Source organism: Amia ocellicauda, unplaced genomic scaffold, assembly GCF_036373705.1.
Source record: "Amia ocellicauda isolate fAmiCal2 unplaced genomic scaffold, fAmiCal2.hap1 HAP1_SCAFFOLD_30, whole genome shotgun sequence".
In the NCBI taxonomy this organism is placed as follows: Eukaryota; Metazoa; Chordata; class Actinopteri; order Amiiformes; family Amiidae; genus Amia; species Amia ocellicauda.
Window position 1 is genome coordinate 1,258,328 of NW_027102865.1, and position 8,769 is coordinate 1,267,096.

The following is an 8,769-nucleotide window of genomic DNA, read 5'->3' on the forward strand; positions in this document are numbered from 1 at the left end:
TTCTGCTAAGGGGACAGGACAACTGCACCGCATCAAAGGGACGATGGACGGGGCCATGTACCGTCAAATCATGGGTGAGAACCTCCTTCCCTAAGCCAGGGCATTGAAAATGGGTCAAATACTTATTTCCCTCATTAACATGCAAATCAATTTATAACTTTTTTGAAATGCATTTTTCTGGATTTTCTTGTTGTTATTCTGTCTCTCACTGCTAAAATACACCTACCATTAAAATTATAGACTGATCATTTCTTTGTCAGTGGGCAAACGTACAAAATCAGCAGGGGATCAATTACTTTTTTCCCCCACTGTACATACATATATATGGAAAAGAAACATTACAAGTATAAATCACAATAAGATGTAATAAGGTACAGATAAACAAAGTGTAATAAAATGTGATCTGTTTGAAAATGCAGGGACGTCACTGGAAAAGATGATGTCTGGATGGCAGCATATGTTGCTCCAAAATGTGTACATCTCTTCTGCAAAAATGGTGCCCTCACAGATGTGCGAGTTACATGACAGACAGACAGACAGACACTCACACACACTGTCACACCCACACACACACTTTCACAGAGAGACATATACACACACACACACACACACACACACACTTTCACACAGAGACAGGCACACACACGTACAGACACACACACTAACTTTCACACAGAGACAGACACACACACACACACACACATACATACATACATATGGAAAAGAAACAATACTTTTATAAATCACAATAAGATGTAATAAAGTACAGAAAAACTAAATGTAAGAAAATGTGATCTTTAATACACACAAATATGTATGGCTGGTCGGATGCGTCTTGGACTCGGGTTCCTCTTCATTACGTATAACGCTTTTGCCTTTTGCTAAAGCTTTCCGTGGAGGGGATCGTGGGTGAGTTTGTACCATTCTTGGGGGGCTCTGCCTTGTTGGGGCGGAGCTGTGATCCAGGTGAACAGCAGATCGGGCATAGGTGGGCATGTGGGCAGAGGAGTAGGAAGGCCGGTCAAGCAAATAAGCTTGCTAAGGTACGCAGCAGCAGCAAGCAGCCCCCCCATCCAGCCAGCCAGCCAGTCTGGCAGACAGACGGCAAGCAACGGAATGTACGTGCTCTGTGATGTCATAGCAGTCAGCTGAGAGAGGCTCGTGATGTCATCGCTGAGCTGGCTGGCTGGCTGGCTCTGTGTGTGTGTGTGTCTGTGTCTGTCTGTTTTTCTGTTTGTCAGTCTGTATGTCTGTCTCTCTCTCTCTCTCTCTCTCTCTCTCTCCCTCTCAATTCAATTCATTTGTATTGTCAAAGCAATTGGACATACATACATACATACATACATATATGTAGCGTAAGGTACACTTATACATTTCAATTAAAGAAGTGAATTCATAGTATCACCTTATCACGAATCCTGGAGTCTTGTAGAACTCAATTTCTGTAATAATTGGACGCAGACACCAATTCCAAAGATATAAATTGTCAAATTTATTTAAAAACAAAGACTAAATGTAGCACTACACTAATTATACAAAAGGGAAAAACTAATTAAAATTCAACTCTAGATCAACAAATCAAAGACAAATCACTTCCGTGACCAAATCAAAGACCATGGGATCCCATAGGATAACACACAAATCGTTAAACAAAAAAGGTTATAAACACATTGACTACAATACCGGTTAGTAATTCTAGGAATCACTAAGAAACAGTTGAAAGTGCTAAATTGCAGTTTCAGAAGATGAAAAAAAACTGTAACTGATGGGATATGTAGTACTTTATACTCGAGTGGTCTATGCGATTACACCCTGTTGGTGTTATTAAGAACGCCAAGTACCAGAATGCAGAGCGGGACTGTTTTTTGTGCCGTGACTTGTCGGGGGAAAAAGGCGCAGAAAAAACGGACGAGAAGGTGAAGGTAGTATGGCGGTGATGCACGCGTTGGTGAAGTGGGAAAGCGGGGTCGACAAAGACTCTTACAGCGTGATTCCCACTGCTTGCTTTCGCAATTTTGATTTATTCAGCATTGCTGATGATGACGAAGAGACGACTCGAAACTTCAGAGCAGAGTGGAGAGACACGAACAAACCTCCAAAAGGTGGATGGCCTGTCCATGAAGCGCAGATCATTATGACTGGTAACAATGTTTATTTAAAAAAAAAACATTAAAGTCTTTACATGCTATTTGATATATACAATCACAGTATATTTGAAATGAATGTTTAAGTTATTAATGTGTTGTACTTCTAACATACTCTTATAACATGGTAGGTGGTGGTGAGGGCGCTAAAAACTCATCATACTTGACTGGCATTTGTAAGAACGATTTATTGTGTGTTGTGCTTTACAATAAAATCCCCCAAATCACAAAATAAATTAAACCAGATATAATTTAACTTCAGTTTTGATTCAGTGTTGGCTGTTCATCTTAATTTGTATGGTCAAAGCACAGTATTTTTATGACAAATAAATATAATCCCCAAATATCTGTGGACATAATGCAGGGTTTTATTTATTTTATTTTTATTTTAGGAAAAGAAGGCGAACTAAGAAGAAAACTTAATGACCTAACAAAAATGCCCTGTCCTAAAATGAAGAGAGTACCTAAACCAAACAAAAAACTTCAAATTTCAGATGATAGTGACCTTGATGAACCACAGTTACCGGTGAGATAATTACTGCAAATATTAAATAAATGTATTGCAGGATTGTTTTTTTTTAATCATATTCATATATATATATATATATTTTCATTTTAAACTCTCTTCCTCTCTGAATACAGCACAAAATAAGAAAGAAAACCGATGGAGCTTCAAGAATTAGATCCCGTCATATTCTACAGACATTTAAAGAGTCCAGTGAAGTTGAGCTACAGCAAAAAGTTAAGCAGCTCGAAAAGGAAAACACAAGACTTAAAAATGAAAACCAATGTCTTCGAAACCGTATGGTTGATGGTAAGTTTTTTTATTTATAGCAAATAATTCCTTACCTTGATAAATGTTATTCTTCAGTAATTTAGATTCCAGAGTAATGTATTATAGTTGATCATACTGAAGTAATCTAGAACCACAATACAGACTCTTAATGTGCACTGTCTAATAGTTTAATAATACTGATTATTAAATAAAGTTTTTCAACATAACTTCATAATCCTACATTAATGACTATATGCATTACATTAGACCTGGTAATTCTTGTATTTTATCTCTTTTATTTTTTTCGTAGCTAATGTTAATGACCCACAAAAAGGTCAGTTTGCCAATAACATAGAGCAAGTCTCTCAAGTATAATTGCAGGCATTGATGGTTTTGTTTTCACTTTGTATTAAATATATTACTAGAAATGATTATCATTTAATACTAAGGTTTTTTTCTCCAGAGATTCCAGACCTTTTGGACAATCTGAAAAAAATTGTAACAAAAGCCACATTTATCAGCAATGAAGACAAAAGTGTGTCACCATCAAGTGGTTCTGACAGCCCCACAGCAAATTGTTCTGAATCTGACAAAGAATCACCAAAACAGGTATAACACTCTTGGTCTACAATATTACAAAGACAAGGTAAAAATATATATATTGAAAACAAATATTGGTTGTAAACAATCTAATGATGCTACATTATCAGTTATATTCATAGTTATAGTTGATAATAAGAATGTAATTGAATTATGGGTGTCACAGATTCACTTCCAACATTATTAAAGAGCAATCTTCGTGGTGGTGGCAGCAAGAGAGATCCAACTTCGGAGAAAAAGACACCTCTGGATCGCTTAAAGGTGGAAGCCACATATGGTATGTAAATGCTGTTGTACAAAATTTCTAACTCTCCTTTTTAACTGTATAGAACACAAAGGGTTAGCATTTGAAATGTTCCTTTGGCCTTTGTTTTAGTTTCAGAGACTAAAGTTAATTTATTAATAAATAATAATACCTTACATGTAGCAGCTGGAAATATCCCAAAGTGCTCTACAGACTCACTTCACCCACCACCCTCTGGGGTGCAGCCATTTTGTACCAGCAGATTACTACACAGCAGTAAAGGTGGAGTCATAACAAATTTGTTAGACCTGATTGAGGGAAGCCTGACTTAGAATTCAGCCACGTCACTCTTTCAACAACACCTTGTAAATCACCTTGGATTAATGCTTCAGACATATTAATACATAATAATAATGAATAGTGCCATGGGATCCTTGACAATATAAACTTTCATGTCTCATTTAAATTTGACTTTTGAGCAAATACTTCACATTTCAGTCCAGTTGTGCCACATCAATGTAATGCTTAAGCAAGGTATTAATGGAGAAAAGACTGCCTTTGCATAGCTGCTTCGCCAAGTACAGATTTTACTATGAACTAGTGTAAGACAAGTTTAAGAGCATACACCAAAACATTTAAATACACCCACACACAAAAATGTTGATTTACTGTGGCAATATGTAACTAATGAACCCTTCTCAAAGATATGTGGTATGTTTATTAAAAGATTTTTATATATCTATGTGCAAGTCATTAAATCTATGTGATACATGTTTTTTAGGGGCTACCTTGAAAAAATTGCCCAGTACCCCAAAGAGTGTAATTGGTGGTGCAATTAACAGCAAGATAAATGAACTACGACACAGAATGAAACCAGAGTGAAGATTTGAAGAACCAGATCTGTATTTTTTGTTTTGTTTTCAACAGGGTTGGGGTCAATTCCAATTCAATTTTTAATTCCCTTTTCAATTCAATTCCAAAAAGTAATTGCAATTTTGAATTGATTTGTAGGAGGAATTGGAATTGAAAAACAGGAATTGACCCCAACCATGGTTTTCAGTGAGTGTTGTACAAATTGATAGGTCAGGGTTTCTGTAAAAACTTAATAGAGGCCAGCAGGCGTGCACGATCTGGGAAAAACTGCTCCACTACAACAGACCTCTTTCCCTTCGTTTTCTCTAAAAACCTCCTGATATCCTTCACTGCAGCTCTGACTCACCGAGGACGAGGAGGCGAGAGAGGAATCCGTGAAGCCGCCCTCACTGTCACTCCGAGCCCGAGGCGTCCCCGGTGGCTGCCACGATGCTCCAGCGTGTAGCCGGACCTTTCCCCACCAAGCCGCTCGCTACCCCAGCTTCACTACTGTGCCACCACTTCTTTTACTGCCACTATTTACCAACACCGTCCGTGCTGCCTCCCAGCACCTTCTTAGTGCGTTTTTTCCACCCGGCGCCTCGGCTTGTACCGCCGAGCCTGGCCCTGCCTCCTCCTCGGCTACACCCTGTGTGTCTGTCCGCCCGTCTGCTGGCTGCTGAGGTTGTTCCTCGTCACTAACCAGCGCCCCGTGCACCGCCTCAACACCATCTCCCCCCGGCGTCTCGGTCGTCACTATCCCCCGCTGCCTCGACCCCGTCCCCCAGCTGTGCGTCATCGCCTCCGGGCAGCTCTTCCCCCGTCACGGCATCAGTGGTACCATCGGTCCGACCGGCGACTGTCTCCTCCGCCGGGGCTCGATCTCTGTCTGCCCGCTGCATCTGTGGCTGCGGGCCGGTGTCTCTATTCCTCCCCGCGTCGCCCCGCTCCTCCTCCCGCTCCCTGTCCTGCTCGGGACAGTTCCTCACGACATGCCCCTCGCTCCCACACCTGAAACACTTCATGGACTCCGAAGTAGCGAACACGACGTAGTCGGTATTGTCGATCTTAAATTTAAAAATGACATTAAGATCCTCATTGATGTTATTGAGGATCATATACAGCTGCCTTCGGAAGGACATGACGTGTTTCAGTTGCGGGGCTTTGCAGCCCAGCGGGACCCTCTTAATGCCGGACATCAGCTGCCCGAGCCGGTGCGGATGAACGGAGGGACGTTAGACAGCGTTACCTTCCGGGCAGGAGCAGCGAGCGGCAACACCGGGGTGAAAGTGTCGTCTAACACTGTGCCATTAGCCACTAGCTGATTGAGCAGATCAGTGGTTTTTAAGAAGATAACAATGGCAGCAGACTTGATATTTTCACACCCTGCTACCTCCCCAACCGCTAACACACACTGCTCTAGGGGGCAGAACTGCACCGGAGCGATCTTGACTCCATGGCGTCGGGTCAGTTTTTCAAAAGACGCATTCAGGGGGTCCGACCCCCCGACCCGGGAAGAACTACCGGTACTCCCCCCTCCCCTCCCCTGTTCCCCCACAATAAGAAAAGCACTGAAAACAGAAGACAAAATAAACAAACTGAAAAAAGTAAAGCAACAAAAAAACGCAGCCAAAGGACAGAGCTCTCAGCAGCACTCCCGCTCACTGCAGACCCCTCCCACACACTCCCAGCTGAGAGAGAGAGAGAGAGAGAGAGAGAGTGTCTGTCTGTCTCTCTCTCTCTGTAGATGCATCATAGGGAACATATGTAACAATCTCTCTTTTTGTTTACCAAAAATGAGAATGAACGTATTTCAAGTGGGTGTTGCCTTGGTTGGAAACGTTTTAAGATTATTTATGAAGTGTAAAGTGGATTTGTCTCAGTTCTCCGTAGTTTTCAATGTATGTGCCATTCAGTAGCGTTCATGTTACAGATGTGCCCTATGCAGTGGTAGGGTCAATAAAATGTCAGTAAAACTTTATTTTAGCAATTATGGAGGGGAAGAACTGCAGATAGCGGGTCCCCACTAATTATCTAACTTACCACCAACATTTAAAATTAGGTCTTGCGAAGCTGCCAAATAATGCTGTATAATCGTATGTGTCTTCATACACCGGCTGCTATAGTCTGATAGCTTTGATTATATATATATATATATATATATATATATTTTTTTTTTTTTTTTTTTTTTTTCTCGTGAACCACAAATGCTATTTGCTTGATTTTTACAGAGTATGTTATAAATACCATTCTTATGAAGCCTGACAAATTGTATGCTGTAATTATGAATATTTTCAAATCATTTGTTTGTTTTTCCTAACATGTTACAAATGTTCCCTATGTGAAAGATGCATTATATCTTAATAACGTCTAAACAATTAAAGATATACAGATTATTATTTTTGGTAAAGTTATAATACATTGCTATTAACTATGTGTGTCAGTAAAAGTTTAAATTTCCTAAAGGATTTTTATTGATCTTGCAAAATAAGTGTTTAGGGAACATTTGTAACATAGAGGTGGGTTAGCCACCGGCTAAGGGCAGCGGCTCCGGCTCCAGCACCGGCACCATGTCGCTGGAAAAGCGCTAAGTGAGCTCACAGTGAGCTCAGTGTAATGTCTGCTCTGGTGAGCTCACAGTGTGACCTAGTCGTGAGTTCACGTCTTCACTGGGTAGTCCTTGACAACTTAATTGACTCAAATCTTGGGCTTAATTGGTCAAAATGACCATTGGTTGAAGGTACTCAGGGACTGATGTGTAGAGAGACTTATTAAACCTGCAGGATTGTGGTTTTCCCAGATCAGAATTAACCAGATCACCACAAAGGAACATGGTAGGTGCTATTGCAACACAGATTACACAAATACATTGAAATCCAAGTTTGCAGTGGTCCTTGGGCCATTGGGTGGTGATCCAGATCACTTCAGCAGGAATTTTGCAGTGGTCTGGACTACAACTCTCTCTCTCTCTCTCTCTCTCTCTCTCTCTCTCTCTCTCAATTCAGTGCATTTGAATTGTCAAAGCAATTGGACATGCATACATACATACATACATATACACTCACCTAAAGGATTATTAGGAACACCTGTTCAATTTCTCATTAATGCAATTATCTAACCAACCAATCACATGGCAGTTGCTTCAATGCATTTAGGGGTGTGGTCCTGGTCAAGACAATCTCCTGAACTCCAAACTGAATGTCTGAATGGGAATGAAAGGTGATTTAAGCAATTTTGAGCGTGGCATGGATGTTGGTGCCAGACGGGCCGCTCTGAGTATTTCACAATCTGCTCAGTTACTGGGATTTTCACGCACAACCATTTCTAGGGTTTACAAAGAATGGTGTGAAAAGGGAAAAACATCCAGTATGCAGCAGTCCTGTGGGCGAAAATGCCTTGTTGATGCTAGAGCTCAGAGGAGAATGGGCCGACTCGATTCAAGCTGATAGAAGAGCAACTTTGACTGAAATAACCACTCGCTACAACCGAGGTATGCAGCAAAGCATTTGTGATGCCACAACACGTACAACCTTGAGGCGGATGGGCTACAACAGCAGAAGACCCCACTGGGTACCACTCATCTCCACTACAAATAGGAAAAAGAGGCTACAATTTGCACAAGCTCACCAAAATTGGACAGTTGAAGACTGGAAAAATGTTGCCTGGTCTGATGAGTCTCGATTTCAGAGTCAGAATTTGGCGTAAACAGAATGAGAACATGGATCCATCATGCCTTGTTACCACTGTGCAGGCTGGTGGTGGTGGTGTAATGGTGTGGGGGATGTTTTCTTGGCACACTTTAGGCCCCTTAGTGCCAATTGGGCATCGTTTAAATGCCACGGCCCGTTGTTTCTGACCATGTCCATCCCTTTATGACCACCATGTACCCATCCTCTGATGGCTACTTCCAGCAGGATAATGCACCATGTCACAAAGGTCGAATCATTTCAAATTGGTTTCTTGAACATGACAATGAGTTCACTGTACTAAACTGGCCCCCACAGTCACCAGATCTCAACCCAATAGAGCATCTTTGGGATGTGGTGTGTAACGTTATGTTGGGTGTATTTGGATAAGAGTATTTGGGCTCTGAGCTGAAGCACGGATCTAAAGAAGACCTCTCCCCCCCAAAGTTATCAGATTTCCTTAGCTCA

General features: G+C 41.3%; 1 non-coding gene across 1 annotated transcript; it reads left to right on the forward strand.

Annotated features, from left to right (window-relative positions):
• Nucleotides 1-837: 837 nt before the first annotated feature.
• Nucleotides 838-952, forward strand: LOC136729262 (U5 spliceosomal RNA). The gene has a single exon (XR_010808875.1). It is a non-coding gene; the product is annotated as a U5 spliceosomal RNA (small nuclear RNA).
• Nucleotides 953-8,769: the final 7,817 nt, after the last annotated feature.